The 18,151-nt window shown below is 42.9% G+C and overlaps 1 protein-coding gene across 2 annotated transcripts in view; it reads right to left on the reverse strand.

The window, feature by feature from the left end:
• Window positions 1-18,151, reverse strand: part of ror1 (receptor tyrosine kinase-like orphan receptor 1) — a 304,997-nt gene that overhangs the window by 145,937 nt on the left and 140,909 nt on the right. The gene's annotated exons all lie outside the window — the stretch shown is intronic.

The following is an 18,151-nucleotide window of genomic DNA, read 5'->3' on the forward strand; positions in this document are numbered from 1 at the left end:
TGACTATGCTGCCATTGTTTTGGATACATGAAACATTCTTTGTTCTTGTCCTACTCAGGTCCCCTCCCTCACCTCTTTTTCTGGTACATTAATGATTGTACCTGTACGGCTTCCTGGTCTCACCTCGAACTGGAAATTTCAACTTTGCTTTAAATTTCCAGGTCCATCTCTCCCTGGTCCATCTCTGATTCTTCATTTTTTCAACTTCTCTATCATTTCTGTGCATAGGCTGTTAACCAATGTCGACTATACTATAAGCCTGCTGATTTCCAGAGCTCCCTGAAAGGATTCTATTCCGTATTCCCAGTTTCTTCGTCTCCAACGCATCTGTTCTGACAATTCCACCTTCAACACCAATGCTTCAGATATGTCTTCCATAACCAAGAATTTCCCTTCACCATGCCTAGCTGGACCCTCAACCACGTCTGTCCCAGTTCCTGCACTTCTGCCCTCACGTCTTCCCCATCCACCCAGAGCCACAATATGGTTCCCCTTGTCCTCACCTTCCAACCTACATTCAATGGATCATTCTCCACCATTTCCACCACCAAAATCTTCCATATCATCCCCTCCCCTTTCAGCATTTGGAAGGGACAGTTCATTCCATTTGGCCTCTTCTTCCGTCATCCTCAACACCTGCACTCTTTCCCATGCAAGTGCAGGAGATAGAACACCTACCCTTTCACCTCCTCCTTTCCCATTGTCCAAAACCCCAAACACTGCTTCCAGATGAAACCATGATTTACTTGTACTTCTTTCAATTTAGTATACTGTATTCACTGGTCACTTTGTAGTCTCCTCTACACTGGATAGACCAAACACAGATTGGGTGATCATTTTGCTGAACATTTTCATTAAGTCTGCTAGCGTGTCCACTTTAATTCTCCATCCCACTCTGACCTCTCTCTCCTTGGTGTCCTGAAGTATTCTAATAACAAAAACGGCATATTTATATGGCATTTTTAATGTAGTAAAATGCCTTGAGGCACTTCATTGGAGCGTTATCAAACGATATTTGACACCGAGCTATATAAGCGATATTAGGACAGATGATCAAAAGCTTGGTCAAAGAGGTAGGTTTTAAGGAGCATCTTAAAGGAAGAGAGAGAAGCAGAGAAGTTTAGCGAGGAAAATAGATGAATGCACAACTGCCAATAGTGGAACGATTAAAATAGGGGATGCGCAAGAGGCTAGCATTGTAGGAGCACACAAATTTCAGAGGGTTGTAGGCTGGAGGTTATAGAGATGGGGAGAAGTGAGGCCATGGTGGGATTTGAAAGCAAAGATAAAAATTTTAAATTCTGGGCCTTGTCAGTCCTGGAGTCAATATAGCTTAGGGAGCACGGGGTGATGAGTGAATGGGATTTGGTGCAAGTTAGAATACAGGCAGTAGAGATGAGCTGAAGTTCATAGAGGATGGAAGATAAGAGGCTGCCAGGAGAGCTGTTAAGAGAACAGTAATGTCTAGAGATAACAAAGGCATGGATGAGGGTTTCAGCAGCAGGTGAGCTGAGGCAGGGGCAGAGTCAGGCGATGTTACATAGATGGAAGTTGGCGATCTGGGTGATAGCGTGGATATGCGCTCAGAAGTTCACCTCGATATCAAATATGACACAATAGTTGTGAATGGTCTGATTCAGCCTCAGAGAGTTGTCAGTGAGAGAGATGGAGACAGTGGCCAGGGAGCAGTGTTTGTGGCAGGGACTGAAGACAATGGCTTCTGTCTTCACAACTTTTAGTTGGAGGAAATGTCTGCTCATCCGTAAAAGGTAGCTGACAAGCAATGTGACAAGTTAGAGACAATGGAGGGACTGAGAGATGTGGTGATGTGATGGGTTTAGATGTCGTCAACGTACATGTGGAATTAGACGTGTTTTCAGATGACGTTGCCAAGGGACACAATGTTGATGAGAAATAGGGAGAAGGTGTCATCATCCGTCAGCCATGTTTCCATCAAAGCCCTGATGTTGATGCAATTACACAATAAGCTCAGGGACGGTAAGGGCCTTCTCCACAAGTGAAAGGACATTCTGAAGGGAGATGTGGCGGGGGCGGTAATAAAAGCAAAAACAAAAAAGGGTTCCAATGAAAGGTCACAGACCTGAAACATTAACTCGCCACAGATGCTGCCAGACATGCTGAGAATTTCCAGCACTTTCTGTTTATATTTCACATTTCCAGTTTGCTTCTATTGGAGAAGCAGCAGTGATAGTTGCAGAGTCCACAAGGTCAGTATTCAGAGGGGTGAGCAGGATGAGAAGGAGGTGGAAAAGATTAGCTACCAGCAGGCATGCTGGACAGGAAGGTCGGCGAAAGAGCAGGATGGGGAAGCTGTGGTTTCTGCTCATAAGGAGGTAGCAATGTATGCCTTGATCGGCCCTTCAGAGGATGCCAAGAGTGGCACAGGGGGAAGCTCTAGGCTTATTTAAGATGGAATCAAGTCTGGAATGGCAACAGGAGAGTAAGAAAATTAAGGAGTGCTGAAGGGTTGGGGTAGGGAATTGGGATGACAGAGTACCCAAAAGGAGATGAATGAAAGGAGGTATGATGACAGGAGAGAGCGGTCCAGGAAGGGGTAAAGATAGAATTGAAAAGTAGGGATGTTTTGCTAAACCCATATCGAACCTTGATTAGATCACATTTAGAATACTGCATGCAGTTCTGGTCACCATATTACAGAAATGATATGGAGGCACTGGAGAGGGTGCAGAGATGATTTACAAGAATGAGGCCAAAAATGCATGGTTATACATATCAGGAAAGGACTGACAGGCTGGGTCTCTTTTCTCTTAATGAAAAAAGGCTGAGGGGTGATCTAATAGAGGTCTTTAAAATTATAAATGGTTTTGATACAGTAGATATAGCAAAGTTTCCACTTGTGGGGAACAGCATAAATAGAGGTTATTTATATAAGATAGTCACCAAGAAATCCAATTGGGAATTCAGAAGAAACTTCTTTACTCAAAGGGTGGTGAGAATATGGAACTTGCTACTATGAGGAGTGGTTGAAACAAATAGTATAGATGCATTTAAGGGGAAGCTAGACAAGCATATGAGGGAGAAGGGAATCGAGGGTTACGCTGATATATTTAGATCAGGAAAGATGGGAGGAGGCTCGAGTGGAGCATAAAGCCTGGCATGGACTTGTTGGGCTGAATAACCTGTTTCTGTGCCATATATGCTATGTAATCCTACTACTCCCATGGCACAGGTCTGTTAACTGAGCACAGACTGGGAATCAATTTGGGACCTTCCTGGTCTGTGTGTCTTGATTCTGTTTTGTTTATATCACACACATATGAACATGGCGTCCTGTTGTCTGGGAAACTGACCAACATGCAAAATTCCCCACAGGGTGAATATTTGTCTTTGGTCAGGGGTGGAGGGAGGTATTGAGTGAGGTTGGATCACTTGCCCACAAGCATATATGTGGGTCACAATCAAATGCATCCCTGAGCAAAAGCTGAGGGTTTGGCAGTAGATTTGGAGGAGAGGGGATGTCTTAGCAGCTTAGCAAAATGGGGCATTAGGGAGGCCTTCAAAAGCTGAGAATAAAAATAATAAAACATGAGTAGACAGAAAATAATTTTTTTTTATAAAAACTAAATTTGCTTTTAGACTGCAGCTGCAGTTTTGGGTGGGCAGTGCTTCCACATATATATTTACACTTAATACTGTTCATAAAAGGTAATTATAAATGAATAAGGCCATTTGCTCATCAGAGTTCATCCATCCAGAATTCCCCTAATGTCCCCTGACTTGCAACGTTTCAATTGGTTTTTAAATGATTCCAGGGTTTTTACCTCCACTACTCTACCTGAAAGTCCATTCCTTGTGTTGATTGCTCTTAGTTTGCAGAGAAACTGCTGTTATCAGTCCTAAATTTTCTCTTAACTAGTTTGAACCTGTGTCCTCTTGTACCACACTTGTAATTTAGCTTTAAGTAGTTTTCCACATTTACCTTTTTTGTTCTCTTAGTTATCTTGTGTGCCTCTATAAGGTAAGCTCTCAGATGCCCCCTATTTAAGGCTGAAAAGCCTAAGATTTTCCAGTCTTTCTTTATAACTCAGACCTCTAACATTATGAATCAGCCTTTTGACTCTTCTGTCCACTGCCTCGAGCACTTGAATATCTCTCTTGTGCCTTGGAAACCAAGTATTCAAGATGCGATCTGACAAGAGCACTGTCCAGTTTTCTTCCGACTTGTACTCTACCATTTTGACTGTATAATTCAACATCTCTTTGCAAATTGCTACTCTACATTACTTGGGCATGTTAAATGTTGAACCTAAAACTTAAAGATCTCTTTGAAAATCATCCTTAAGTTTCAGCCTTGGCTTGGTGGTAGCACTCTTGCCTTTTGAGTCAGAAACTTATAGGTCCAAGTCCTATTGCAGAGACTTGAACACATAATCTAGACGAACATTTTAGTGCAATGCAAAGGAAGCATCTGCACTGTCAAAGTCCTAACTTTCAGATAAAATGTTAAACTGAGCACCCCTCTGCCTGTTGAGGTGGATGTAAAAAATCCCCTGGCATGATTCAAAGAAGAGCAGGAGAGTTGCCCGATGTCCTGGCCAAAATTTATCCCTCAACCAACACCATCAAATCAGATTGTTTTTATTTGATTGTTATTGTGGGACCTTGTTGTGTGCAGATTTACTGCTCATTTGCCTACAAAACAAAAGTGGGTGCATTTCAAAAGTATTTCATTGGCTGTGAAATGCTTTGAGATATCTTGAAGAGGCAAAAGGCACTATGCATTTTTTATTGACTTCAACACTATTCATGGACTCAATGTGCCTCCTATTTTTTTTTCCAATGTGCAGTACTTTAGTCTTGGTTCTATTAAATTCAATCTGCCATTGCTCTGCCAACCCATTGTGGGTAAATGCACAGCATGATGTGGTGCTGAGCCCTGCAGACGAGGAAGTTTCAGTATAAATCCTGGATCGTTTTGAGTTCGCTGATCCCAAATGAGATGGCAGTAGGATTCATAGAATTATACAACACAGAAAGATCCTTTGCTGGCTCTTTGAAAGAGCCGTCCATTTAGTCCCAATCCCCTGAAAATGTTCCCTTTCCAGGTATATATCTAATTCCCTTTTGAAAGTTACTGTTGAATCTATTCCACCACTCTTTCAGGCAGCGCATTTCAGTTAGCAACAACTTGCTACATAAAAAAAAAATCCTCATTTCACCCCGGTTCTTTTACCTGTGTCCTCTGGTTATCGACCCTCCTGCTACCGGAAACAGTTTTTAAAACCTCTTTTAAATCTCCCCTTATCCTTCTCTGCTCGAAGAAGAACATTCTGAGCATTTGTTGGGGAGGAGAAAGACAATCAGCCAGTATTCCTGCTCATGATCACACTCGCACAGAAGTGGTGGCTGCTGTTAGTAAATACGTATGGTAACAAGCTGAGGACAAGATCAGGCCAGAGTCAAATATTTTGCTGAAAGACACCACATGAAGAATAAGGACTAGGGGGAATTACTGGAGGGTAACAATTGCCTTCAGGAGTGGTTGGAAGACAATTTAAAAATATTTTCACATGGGGTAGAACTACAAAATCTGCTTCTGTCATTCTGAGGATACAGCAGATCACTTTGAGTAAGACATAGCAAAGTAACTACGGTTTGAGTTTCCTGGAACTATTTACAACCTATTTCAATCTATGCAGATCCCTCTCTTACTTCCATTGCATCAGACTATACACCGTGAGAGGAGCGCAACACCAGTATTCTGGATTTATTGTTCCAGCAGGGAGCTAGAATGCATCGTTAGGTATGAACAAAATGCAATATCCAGGTAGAATCAGTCCCTCATAAAAATGATATAGTCCAAAGTCAGAGTTTCTGCAATTTACAGTGTGATAAAAGTAGGAATTTCTCATTGGAACTGTCAGGGTTATGTGCTATGGAATCTAGTCTTAGGAGTATGATCAATTTTCCTTGCAACTTGCAACAAAACAATACATCATTCTACAGCAAAATGTTTTCTGTGCCTCTCAACAGCTGCTTTCATATCAGTGAGACAGAGCTTAATGAAAGCATAATTTTATGCCTATGTCTCTTTGTGACTTCCTGTTGCTATCCACGCAACTTACTATCCCTCCTTATTGTCATCTATAAACCTGGACATGCAACTCTATTCCTTCATCCAAGTCATTAATATTTATGGTGAAAAGCTGAGGCCCCAGTACAGATTCCTGCAGAACAGTACTTGTCAGATCCGAACAATCAGGGAATACTTTCTTTACCCCTACATTCTGTCTCCTATCTCCCAATTAATTATAGTACCAATCCATGTGACAAGGTTACCTCTAATTCTGTACAATTTCATTCTTGATCAACTTTGTTGAACCATATCAAATGGCTTTTGAAAGTCCGTAGACAGCACGTTTTCAAAAAACTTAACTTGATTAATCAAACATGAGCTACCCTTCATAAATCCAAACTGACTGTCCTTGATCAGCTCATACTTGTCCAAGTGCTTAGTCACTGTCCCTGATGATAGATTCCAATAACTTCCTGTATCTGCTGTTTCCAAGGGTCCACGACTCTCAAATTCCTTGCACTCCTACCAATCCCTATAAAATGTAATCAGTTCACCTCTTGAAGCTCTTGGCAAGGAACTGATTTCAGTGAAAAACAACAATGCAAGCTGCCTTCTGCAGCACTGTACTGTTTTATATGAAAGGCGTCCTGCCTGTGGCTCAGCATAAGCAAAGCCTTTTACTGAGGAATTTTTTTCTGGAGGTGGAAGTTATTAAAAAGCATCAACAATACCGAAAATTAATTATTGTAGTACTTTATTCTTATTAAAATGGCCAAGTATACAGTCTTACAGAAGGCGTCAAGGTACTGCTTATGGAAATTCCCTTGTGCGTGAACATGTTAAGTATTAGGAGAAAACCAATAAAAACTAATAAAGCCATTAGGGAATTCAGGAGTACCTACTTTATCTACAGAGTGGTTAGAATGTGGAACTTGCTACCACAGGTAGTTGAGGTGAATAGCATGGAAGCATTTAAGGGGAAGCTAGATAAATGCATGAGGGAGAAAAAAAAGAGAGGAATATGATGATAGGATCTGATGAAGTAGGGGTGGGGGGGGGGGGGTGGAGGAGACTCATGTTGAGCATGAACACCGGTATGGACCAGTTGGGCTGAATGGCCTGATTCTGTGTTGTAATTTGTATGTAATTTGGCACCCAATCACAGCTACAAGTGTTATAATTTCCTTTTACATGACCTTTTTAGCATGTCTCCAAAAGTTAGAGATGACAGATGTGTCTGTCATGGCCTTGGGGAAAGTCAGTGGCTGCCAAAAAACATGGCCTCTGCCAAACAATTGTTCAAATCCTCCATTTCCCTTGAGGAAAGCAGTGGTGTCGTGGTAATGTCACTGGACTAATAACCCAGAGACCCAGGCTACTGCTCTGGGAACATGGGTTCAAATCCCACTGTGACAGATGGCAAAACTGGAATTTAGTTAATCTGGTCATTTAAAAAAAGCTAGTCTAATGTTGACCATGAAATCATTGTTGCCTGTTGTAAAAACCCAACTGGTTCACTAATGTCCTTTAGGGAAAGAAATCTGCTGTCTTTACCTGGTCTGGCCTATATGTGACTCCAGACCCACAGTGCAGTGGTCCTCAGAGAGGTTTCCCCACCACAGTGGTAGTCTGGCACCTGTGGCCACAGTTTATGTACACAAAATTGACTGCTCTTCAAGATGAAGGTGCCTTTGTGGTCCCCATCCTACAGCAGCTGCTCCCACCTCTACCAGTGGAGATGCCGTTCTTTCAAGGCTGCAATCTGCCCACTGTCCTTAATTGGATGTGGAGGCGGTCAGTAGTCAAGGTAGGTCAAGAAGATCATCTGAGCTTCAGGCAGGAGGATTTAATCTGTGCTTTGTTGGTTGCTGGATTTGAAGGACAGGGACCAAGGGAAGAAAATAGCAACTTGCAATTCTATAGTGCCTTAAAGCCTTGAGGTGCTCAGAATGGCTGATTCACATGAATATAAGTGGCAACATTTTGACGGCAACATTTTGACACCAACCCAAAGAAGGACATAATAGTGCAGCTGACTAAAAGCATGGTCAAAGACATAGGTTTTAAGGAGGGCCATAAAGGTTTGGCGAGAGATGAAAGGCAGAGAGGTTTGGAGACGGAATTCCAGAGTTAGGACCTAGATGGCTGAAAGCAAGGCTGCTGAAGGAAGGCCGAAGGAAATCGAGGATGCACAAGAGGCAGGAGTTGGAGGAACGCAGAGTTCTAAGTGAGTTGTAGAAGGTTACAGAACTAGGGAAAGGCAAGGCCATGGAGGGATTTAAACACAAGGATGAGGTAAATTATGTGATTATGTGACAGTAAGCTTGGCGTTTTAAAGCCTGTAAATTTCAGAAGGAAGGGATCATGAGGAAGATCAGGAGCTTCTTAGCCTGGAGGTGCTCAGAATGGCTGATTTAATGTTGGAGATGGTGCAATAAGTTATGATTTCAGCAGGCTGAATGCAAGTATAAAGGACAGCATGTAGAGTGGAGTATTTGGAGGAAAAAAAGAGAAGTGTTCAGAATAGCATTGACTATTGTAATATCAATAACACGAGAAAAGACAACATTGTGATAGAAAGGGACAGGACAGAGTTGGGGGACTTGCAATGTGAGAAGATTTGCCTCCGAAACAACAAGCTTTTGCTCCGCAGTGCTCTAATCAGCAGTCAGTGCAGAATGTTCTTTAAATAGCTGTAGTTCCAATGGGATTGTTGAATGGTATAGTGTGACAGACTGACATTAGTCCATCCACTTCACGTTGATTTCTGCATTGTTGTAAATAATTTTTTAAAATCCATGCGCCTTACCAAACCAAAATCCCGTTTCTTGCCCCAATTCAAGCCCAATCCAATGTTGTCCTCAATTAATGTCTACACTCATGGCACTTTCCTGCAGCAGTCACTGAATTGTGGTCAGCAGCAAGAACACTGGCTGATATTTTCCCTCTCTAACCAGATCTCACCAACAAATTGATTGAAATCAGGCAGCTCAGCAGAGATCATGATATAACTGTAAACTTTCTTGAATTTCATGGCTCTGTATCACATTAGCAATGCATTTACCCATTGCGAGAGCATGCATTTACCTGCCTCAATGGAAAGTATATAAAATAAAATGAAAGGCTTTTGTTTTCTTTCATAATGGTTGCAAACTGGACAAATGAGTGGGGAGCACAAGGGCTTGTGTCGTTTATAGAGAGATATAGCACTGAAACAGGCCCTTTGGCCCACTGAGTCTGTGCCAACCAACAACGACCCATTTATACCAATCCTACATTAATCCCATATTCCCTACCACATCCCCACCATTCTTCTACCACCTACCTACACTAGGGGCAATTTACCCATCAACCTGCAAGTCTTTGGCTGTGGGAGGAAACCAGAGCACCCGGCGGAAACCCACGCGGTCACAGGGAGAACTTGCAAACTCCACCCAGGCAGTACCCAGAACTGAACCCGGGTCACTGGAACTATGAGGCTGTGGTGCTAACCACTGCACCCCTGTGCCGTCTGTGCAATACAACCCAAGTTAAGCCTGTCTCATAGGGTTAGAGTAGTGAAAGAAGAAATGGGTCTAATACCAATGCAAATAACAAAGAATCCAAAAGGGTTTTTTTACACTAGTTGCATCTTCAATTGGAAGCAAGCACATCACATAACATTATAAACCGCATACATTATATATTCCATTTCACCTGTTCCAACAGCAATTATGCAAAAAGTCATTTAAATGCAGTCCCTGTTTGTGCAGAGTTGACTGATTTCAGCTTGGGGTGGTGGAATGACCTGACCCATGCCCGGTTCCAGTGGGCACCAACAGCTTCACCCTAGTGGCTACTTCTAGTGTGTGAGCCTGAATAGCAGGGCGGGGGGGAGGGGGGGGGCGCGGGGGGAGGGTGAGACATTCAAGGGAACATTTGACCGATGCAGAGAAGAAACATTAATCATATTGATCCTCAATTGGTTGTCAATCCTTTATGAAATGTAAAGAGAGATTTATTTCCCTTTAATGCAATTTCAAAGGAAACTGGTAGATGCAGGGGCCATCAGCTGGTTTCCATATAGACATTGTTAACTTTTTATGTGGTTCTGGTAAGGGAATAACGGAGCATTTTAAGATGCTACTTTCCAAAGCTGATGTCAATGAATTATATTTAAGAGTTGCCTTTCATTCAAATTTGCTACTGGACTAGGACTAACTACACCTATGCATTCAAGAACTATTCCTTCAAAGAGTTTGCTATAAGTTCTCAGCCGGAAATTTCCAACTCTTGTGTCATGGGAGGTGTTTTAGATGAGGTTTCATAAAGGGAAGGGGTCAGGAATGGGGGATGGAAGAAGGCAATGGAATAGAAAAATTTCACCTCCTTGCTTCCCTGATGGCTTACTAACCAAATGAACCATGTGATCACACAAATCAGGTTCCCTACTTCGTCTATGCTGAATTAGTTGATCTCAACTGAGGTAGTGTTGGGGACATTCAATTGGCTGAGCTGTCCCAGGGCTAGGGAAGAAGTAGAAAAAAGATTGGCCAGATTTTTATTGTGAAACTTCCCCCAGTCAAATAACTTAACACTCACTGGAAGGTGGTTTGGAGGGGGAAGAGAGCAGAGGAGGAAACAACTCATCTCTTGTCTGAAAGCTGACCTCTCCAGTATATACTGCACATGTCTGAAAGCTGACTCTTGAGTTCCCCTTACTCTTTCCCCCTCCCAGAGACTCAGTCAATCACCACTCAAGCACTAAACACTGGGAACAATTAATCACATTAGGAATGGTAGAGATGCATGATAAATTGTATGGAATTATGAAAAAGGGAACAAAGTAAACTGAAGCACTGAAAGCCCCCCTAACCCACTGCTTTAAGATGCTCCCTAAAAGCTAACCCTTTGACCAAACTTTTGGTCATCCATCTTGATGTCTCCGTCTTTGGTCTGGTGTTAATTTTTGTCTGATTACGCTCCCATGAAGCGCCTTAAGACGTTTTTCGATGTTAAAGATGCTATATAAATGCGAACATTGGTATTGCTCTGTTCTAAACATGTGTGTAGCTCATGGTGCTGCCACCAACAGCAGTCCTAACTTCAGCTATAGTTCTGCACACTAATTGAGGCAACATGAATCATCCAGAGTCAACAGCACCAGAGTATAATAGACACTGTGCCACACTGGCTGTCACAGAATCAACACAACAACATTTTTACTTTTAAAATGTTTATGTAATTAGTATTTGTTTTAGTAGTTCAGAGTTAATTTTGCAGCACCAAACTTATTCCTGATGCTGGAGTAGCTTTATCGCTAATGTTGTTTTCAAAATGAACTGAAAACAAACAAAACCACTTGGGCCAAGAATGTGGGAGTTTCCTGGAATTTGTCAGCAGTCTAAGAGTTAAAACCATTAGATTGGTATGAACAAAACCTGACAAAACAGCAACAAATCTAACAGACACTGTTACATATTAGCAAATGACTAGCTCAGACCTCTACCGTAGTTAATTGGAAACACGGGGTTGTTTTCATTGTAAACATTTCGAATCAATGGTTCAACCTAGATTTAGAAAATAAAACTATACTGGGCATTCATCCAAAATATTGTTGAACTATTCAACCAAGAAGGTAGAAATGAAATGCCGTGATAGTTTAGTGGAAAATGCAGATCAGAAGATCACACATTGAATCCGCAGAATCGGCTGATCTTAACTAAGGCTTCCAGTAGGGGGTAATACAATTATGATGGTGCTCTTGGGTTAGGGAAGGATCCCTGATCCTAATCACTGGCCAACAAATGCTGTTGAAAAGTGGTTGTGCAAGGACATTGGGTGAGGATAGGTCTAGACTCAGCTTGTGCTGTGCCCAATAGTTAAATAAAATGGGCACTTGGGTAAGGTTCTAGGTAGTGACCAGCAAGGAATCAAAGCAAAGTAAAATAAAGGAGGGGAGGGGAAAATTGAGAACATTGGAGGAGAAATGGTCTCTGCCTGGTGGGAATGGGTGTAGCAGGCTGAAAATGGCAGTCCATTACTTACTACCCCACTCCTACTCACAGTACAGCTGTCACCATTTTCACTGAAGCATTCACATGGGCAGCCCAAGAGGCCATGTGTTTCAAGTGGGAGCTGAGTTTCAAAATGCTAATCAGAATCCTGTAACATTTGTTGGACACCAACATAATTTTTTTTAGGTACAAATTGGTGGAGCATGTGAGCACCTACTCCACCCACTGGCACCATACGTAGAGAGGCCAAACCAATGGCCCTTAAAGGAATCTCTGTCGGCTGCTCAGGAACAGGCAAGTACAGGTTTGTTTGTTTTTTTTATAAGAGATTTTTGTGAGGCCAGGAGGAGCAACCAGAATGGCACAATTACACTGCTCACGTGGGTTCAAATGACCAGATATATTTCAAAACAATGGTATAGATAATTCTCAAGTTGCTAGCCAGTGATTGGTAAATGCTTCTGAAAACAGGGACAATGTACAATTATAGACCTGTTTTAGCATGAAGTAAGGTTTCTTTTAAAAAAGCTAAACAGTAAAAGCAGAACAATAAGACTAACTATTGTAATATAAAAGCAAAATACTGCAGATACTGGAAATATGAAATAAAAACAAGAAATGCTGAAAATACTCAGCAGGTCGGGCAGCATCTGTGGAGAGAGAAGCAGAGTTAACGTTTCAGGTCAGTGACCCTTCTTCAGAACTGACAAATATTAGAAATGTAAAAGGTTTTAAGCAAGTAAAGCGGGGGTGGGGCAAGAGATAACAAAAGAGGTGTTGATAGGACAAGGTCACAGAGAATAACTGACCAGAATGTCATGTAACAAAGGCAAACGGTATGTTAATAGTGTGCTGAAAGACAAAGCGTTAGTACAGAGAGGGTGTTAATTGACTGCAAAATGAACAGCCCTGGCTCCAAGCACAAACATAAAAAAAAACAATGGGTAGGCACAGTAGAAACAAACTAAAATAAAATAAACAAATAAAAAAGAAAAAAGAAAAAATAACTAAAAATAAAAAGGGGGGTCCCATCATGTTCTGAAATTATTGAACTCAATGTTCAGTCCAGCAGGCTGTAGTGTACCTCATCGGTAAATGAGATGCTGTTCCTCGAGCTTGCGTTGATGTTCACTGGAACACTGCAGCAATCCCAGGACAGAGATGTGAGCATGAGAGCAGGGGGGTGTGTTGAAATGGCAAGCAACCGGAAGCTCGGGGTCATGCTTACGGACTCAGCAGAGGTGTTCCGCAAAGCGGTCACACAATCTGCGTTTGGTCTCCCCAATGTAGAGGAGATCACATTGTGAGCAACGAATACAGTATACTAAATTGAAAGAAGTACAAGTAAATCGCTGCTTCACCTGAAAGGAGTGTTTGGGGCCCGGGATAGTGAGGAGAGAGGAGGTAATGGGCAGGTATTACATCTCCTGCGATTGCAGGGGAAGGTGCCGTGGGAAGGCTATGAGGTGGTGGGGGTAATAGAGGAGTGGATGAGGGTGTCGCGGAGGGAATAATTCCTTCAGAATGCTGACAGGGGAAGGGAAGGGAAGATGCATTTGGTAGTGCCATCACGTTGGATGTTTCGGAAATGGCAGAGGATGATCCTTTGGATGTGGAGGCTGGTGGGGTGGAAAGTGAGGACAAGGGGATCCAGTCGCGGTTCTGGGAGGGAGGGGAAGGGGTGAGGGTAGAGGTGCGGGAAATGGGCCGGACATGATTGAGGGCCCTGTCAACCAGTGGGGGGGAATCCTCGGTTAAGAAAAAAGGAAGACATGTCAGAAGCGCTGTCATGGAAGGTAGCATCATCAGAGCAGATGCGTCAGAGACGGAGAAACTGGGAGACTGGAATGGAGTCCTTACAGGAGGCAGGGTGTGAAGAACTGTAGTCGAGGTAGCTGTGGGAGTCAGTGGGCTTATAATAGATATTAGTAGACAGCCTATCCCCAGAGATGGAGACAGAGAAGTCGAGGAAGGGAAGGGAAGTGTCAAAGATGTACCATGTGAAGGTGAGAGAAGGGTGGAAATTAGAAGCAAAGTTGTTAAAGTTTTCTCGTTCCGGGCGGGAGCAGGAAACAGCATCGATACAGTCATCAAAGTACCGGAAAAAGAGTTGGGGGAGGGGGCCTGAGTAGGACTGGAACAAGGAATGTTCGACATATCCGACAAAAGACAAACATAACGAGCACCCATGCAGGTACCCATAGCAACACCTTTTACCTGAAGGAAGTGAGTGGAGTTGAAGGAGAAGCTGTTCAATGTGAGAACAAGTTCAGCCAGGTGGAGGAGGGTAATGGTGGATGGGGACTGGTTGGGCCTCTGTTCAAGGAAGAAGCGGAGAGCCTTCAAACTGTCCTGGTGGGGGATGGAGGTGTAGAGAGATTGGACGTCCATAGTGAAGAGGAGGCGGTTAGGGCCAGGAAACTGGAAATTGTCAAAATGACATCGGGCGTCAGAAGAGTCACGGATGTAGGTGGGAAGAGACTGGACCAGGGAGAAAAGATAAAGAGTCAAGATAAGAAGAAATAAGTTCAGTGGGACAGGCACAGGCTGAAATGATGGGTCTGCTGGGACAGTCCTGTTTTTGGATTTTGGGAAGGAGGTAGAAGCACGCTGTCCAGGGTTGCGGGACTATGAGGTTGGAAGCTGTTGAGGGAAGATCTCCAGAGGAGATGAGGTCAGTGACAGTCCTGTGGACAGTAGCTTGATGTTCGGTGGTGGGGTCATGGTCCAGGGGGAAGTAGGAAGAAGTGTCTGAGAGTTGGCGCTGAGCCTCTGCAAGTTAGAGGTCGGTATGCCAGACAACAACAACATCACCCTTGTCTGCAGGTTTGATGGCAATGTCAGGGTTAGACCTGAGAGAATGGAGTGCGGCAATTTCAGAGGGAGACATGTTTGAGTGAGTGAGGGGGGCAGAACAATTGAGACGGCCAATGTCTCGCCGACAGTTTTCAATGAAAAGATCAAGAGTGGGTAAGAGGCCAGAGGGAGGGATCCAGGTAGAGGGAGAATGCTGGAGGCGGGTGAATGGGTCTGCTGGTCGGCGGGAGGACTCCTGGTCAAAGAAGTAAGCACGGAGGCAAAGGCGACGGAAGAAGAGCTCAACGTCATGCCGAGTGCAAAATTCATTGAGGTGGGGACGTAAGGGGATAAAACTGAGTCATTTGCTGAGTACAGAATGTTCAGCATCAGAGAGGGGAAGGTCAGAGGGTATAGTGAATACACGGCAAGGGGTTAGATCAGAAGGGGTGGGTTCAGAAGGAAGTGAAGGGGAAGAAGGATCTGGAGGGGCATTAGTCCCCATCAGCTGGAGCTTGCGTTCCTTTACACCTGAAAGGAAGAAAAACTAACTATTGCATGTGTTTGGAAATGTCAATGGTTGACAGCACACAGCACGCCCTGACAAAGTATACTATCACTGCCTCTAGGCTACATATTCAAAACATTTAGTTAGATTATCAAGCCTTTGTACTCAGTGTTTAACTTTTTGTTAAATCCTGTAAATGTTCATTGTAAACTGTGAGCAATTTACTTTGTCCACTCATCGCAGGTGAATAATGGGTGTTCTGCAACTCTTGTACACCTGCACCTGCAGTACATACAATGTGAACTCACAAATTAAGAATTAGGAGACGACTTCCAGGAGGTTGTGTCAAACCCAACATCAGATCCTAAATGCACAGATATCCTGTACATTTTGTGTCACTGCGAAGCCAAAACCACTTAACCCTGACATGAAACATGCACGATAACTGCCCTCTTATTCACTTTTTCCTTCAGTAAATTCATATGCTTTTCCTCCAACCCCTCTATGAAATATTCCAATGCTTTTAGCTTCTCCATGCTCTGTGTAGCTTTAAACCACTTCACGGGTACTGTCATAAACAGTTACAATGAAAAATATTGAAACATTGCAACAGTAGTACTAAATTATATTAAGGAATCTCTATTTTGTTAGTAGTGATTAATTAGTAATTTATACTGAAAAATATGAGCATATGAGCCCATTGCTCCTATTTTTGGCAAAATCATCTTTGCTGAGAGAGCGGATTCACCCATATGTGGGATGGGCAAAGTGAAGATGGGAAGAAAGCCAATGGTGAAAGAAAGATCTGGGTTGCCAAAGCAAAGATCTCTAAAGGAACACGACCAATGTCATAAAGCTACAGTTAGAGCAAATAGGGTGCTGGGGTGTATCGATTTGGACAGTCAACTGTAAGGGCACAATACACAAAACAGAATTGTTAGTAAAATTGAAGCCCATGGGATAAAATGAGCTATAGCTGCAAGGATACAACATTTTCTAAGGGATAGAGAACAGAGTTGTGGTGAATAGAGAGAGGTATTACAGTGGAGATTCCCAAGTTTCAGTACTTGGGGACCTTGATTGACATTAATGACTTGGAGGTACAGGACAGAATTTCAAAACTTTCAGATGATATGAAACTTGAAATTGTAGTAAACAGTGAGGAAGGTTGTAATAGGCTTCAAGAAGACATGAACAGGCTGGCGGAATGAGCGGACACATGACAGACAAAATTCAATGAAGAAAACTGTGCACGATCACATTTTAGTCGGAAGAATGAAGAGACAATATACATCTAAATGGTACAATTTTCAAGGGAGTGCAAGAACGGAGAGACTGGGGGTGTTTGTGCACAAATCTTTGAAAGTGCCAGGACGGATTAATAAAGCAAAGCATTATGGTATCCTGGGCTTTATAAATACAGGCATAGAATATAAAAGCCAGGAAGTTACGCTAAACCTATATAAAACATTGTTTTGGGCCCAGCTGGAGTATTATGTTCAAATCTGAGCATTACACTTTAGAAAGATGTGAAGGCTTTGGAGTGGGTACAGAAGAGATTACTAGAATGGTTCCAGAGATGAGGGATTACACTTATGTGGATAGACTGGAGAACCTGGGTTATTCTCCTTAGAGCATAGAAGGCTAAGAGAAGATTGGATGAAGGTGTTTAAAATCATGAAGGGTTTAGATAGAGTAAATAAGGAGAAAGTATTTCCAATGGCTGAAGGGTCAATAACCACAGGGCACAGATCTAAGGTGACTGGCAAAAGAAACAGAGTCATTATGCTGAAAAACTTTTTTATCCAACGAGTGGTTAGAATTTGGAATGCACTGCCTGAAAGAAGGTGGAAACACTTTCAATAGTAGCTTTCAAAAGGGAATGGATAAATATTTGAAGAATAAAAAAATTGCCTGGATATGAGAAAAGAGCCGGGGAGTGGGACTAACTGGATTGCTCCTCAAAAGAGCTGGCACAGACTCAATGGGCCAAATGATTTCCTTCTGTGTTGTATTATTCTATGATTCTAAAACTCTTTTGCCCTTGTTTTAAGACTCAGTTAGAACGCTGTGTCCAGTTTAGGTCTAACATGATGGGTGGTGTGTGTTCGCTTTGGAAAGGGTGCAGAGGTGGGCCACAAGATTAATTCACAGTTTAAGCATATTAGTTACCCAGAAAGGCTCACAGTGCTGGGTCACTACACTTTAGAGAAGCATAAATGTAGGGGTTATTTGATTGATGTTTATAAGATAATGAAGGGGTTAGATAGTTGAAACAATTTGTCTACACAAACAAAGTGCCATACAAATGCCAAGCAATGACCACCTCCAACAAAAGAGAATCTAATCACCTCCCCTTGACAATCAATGGCATTACCATTGTCAAATCCCCCAGCATCAACATCCTAGGAGGTCACCGTTGATCAGAAACTTAACTGAATCAGCCATGTAAATACTGTGGCTACAACAGCAGGTCAGAGGCCGGGAATTCTGTGGCGAGTGACTCAGCTCCTGACTCCCCAAGGCCTTTTCACCACCAACAAGGCACAAGTCAGGAGTATGAAGGAGTACTCCCTACTTGCCTGAATGAGTGCAACAACACTCAAGAAACCTGACACCATCCAGGACAAAGCAACTTGCTTGATTGGCACCCTACCCACCACCTGAAACATGCACGCCCTCCATCACCGCAATGTGGCTACAGTGCGTAGCATCTGTAAGATGCACTGCAGCAACTAGCCAAGAATTCTTCAAGAGCACTTCCCAAATGGCCAACCTCTACCACGTAGAAGG

This window comes from Heterodontus francisci, chromosome 8 (genome assembly GCF_036365525.1).
Source record: "Heterodontus francisci isolate sHetFra1 chromosome 8, sHetFra1.hap1, whole genome shotgun sequence".
Classification (NCBI taxonomy): Eukaryota; Metazoa; Chordata; class Chondrichthyes; order Heterodontiformes; family Heterodontidae; genus Heterodontus; species Heterodontus francisci.